Genomic DNA, 1838 nt, shown 5'->3' with positions numbered 1-1838 from the left:
TAGGAAGACCATTAGCACCTCCAGGCTACAAGGGTAGTGTTCCATGTTCTTTTATGTGATAGCCAGACAGGTGTGGCTACAAGAGTCAGAGGAGAGGCTCAGGGAAACAAGTGTGTTTTATCCAAATCCTAGAGACAGAAGGCACAGCATACTATGTAGGGTCACATGGGGAAGCACCAGCATTGACTGGTCAGAAGACATAAGGGGCAGGAGAGAGGGGGGAGCCTAAACCATGGCCTTTATTGCAGTTGCTGTGGGGAAGGAAAGGTAGGGCAAGACAGTTTATGATTGGCTAGTATGAATAATTTGGGTGGACTCTAGCTATAGGTGTACCTAGTTGTCTGGGACCAGGTCCTGAGATGATTAAGGCAGAGGACTATTTCCCCCTGGGGCACCTGGGCCAGATCAAGGTGGTCTGGCTTTGGATGGATTAGTTTGCATATCAAAGTCATGCTCCATGCTGAGCCCTTTGCTCTTTCCAAGAATTGGCTGGCTGTACGGGGCTCTCCCTTTTAAGATGCCAAAAAATCATGATATATAGAAAATAAAAATATAAACAATACAGGTTCACCTGCTAATTTTTATATCACTTATGCACTAAATAGAGTCATAAACTCATAGGCATTTTGATCAAGATGGAACATCAGAGGTCATCCAGGTGTCCTTAACTGGGATCAACAGACTTCCAAAGGGTCCATGTTTGGAACTATATTTCAATATAGTTGGTTTCTTTGGTTATCTCATGTACTTTATTTTATGTTATGCATTTAAAGGCAGTATTCCAAGAAGGGGTCTCCAGGCTTTACCAGTTTACCAGAAGAGTCAATGGTACAAAAAGTTAGAATTTCCATTCTAGTTCAACCTCTTAATTTTAAGATGCAGAAACCGAGGCTCAGAAAAGTAAAATTATTTATCAAAAGCCTTGGGTACAATCCTTCTGATGCCTAACCCAGGTTTTTAATTAGAGTCTAGGCTAAGCTGCTGAAACAAAACTACAAGAAGTTTATTACTTTCCAATGTCTTTCAATCCAGAGGTAGGGTATTGGTCCAGATGGTTATGTTCAATGTGCTTACTCTGTATCCCAGATCCCATCTATGTTGTTGTTCCATTGCCCCCTATGCTACTGTCCCATTTCCCATTCTGGTCTGTGAGAAGGGGAGAGAAAGGAAGTGGAGAGGGAAACGCAGAGATGCACACATCACTTCTTCCTGGTGAACACTTAGCCACATGTACACACCTCACAGTGAGGAAAGCGAGAGCATCTAGTCTCTAGCTGGGCAGCTGTGTTCCCTGCTAAAGCTCAGGGGTTCTAGTACTAAAAGCAAACAGGAAAAATAGATACTGGGGACAGTTAGAAGTCTATACCACACCAGTATTGATCAATAATAAATGATCACTGAATTCTGCCACTTATCAGCAATGGATAAAGATACATAAATATTTATTGTAATTGGAAAATGTGTTAGATTTTCTCCTACACAAAAGCATTTTGGGAAAAGTCAGATATCACCAGGGGAAGAAAGAAGCCAGCCTTTTGAGTACATTGGAATTTTTCATCAAGTAAGTTGCTTTAGTCAGAAAACCTGGATAAACCTAGGTAAACAAGGACTGAATAAGCAAAAACTTTGTCTCTGCTCTCAATTGTCTTACCTGAACAAGAACCAGAGAATATCTCTGCTGATTCAAAAGAAAGAAAGTGGGAGGGAGGGAAGAAAGAAGGGAGGAAGGAAGGAAGGAAGGAAGGAAGGAAGGGAGAGCGTGTGATGGTGCCCTCCAGCCAGCAAGCTGCTAGATGTGTGGTAAATTAGATGACTGCCCCTCAGGGAGATGTTTTTAG

General features: G+C 42.2%; 1 protein-coding gene across 1 annotated transcript in view; it reads left to right on the top strand.

The window, feature by feature from the left end:
* The window catches only part of MYOM1 (myomesin 1), a 136835-nt gene that overhangs the window by 45478 nt on the left and 89519 nt on the right, over positions 1–1838 (top strand). The gene's annotated exons all lie outside the window — the stretch shown is intronic.

The sequence above is a fragment of the Pteropus alecto genome, unplaced genomic scaffold (assembly GCF_000325575.1).
Source record: "Pteropus alecto unplaced genomic scaffold, ASM32557v1 scaffold146, whole genome shotgun sequence".
Taxonomy (NCBI): domain Eukaryota; kingdom Metazoa; phylum Chordata; class Mammalia; order Chiroptera; family Pteropodidae; genus Pteropus; species Pteropus alecto.
Note: the sequence above shows the minus strand (reverse complement) of the source record. Positions and strands in the feature narration are given on the sequence as shown.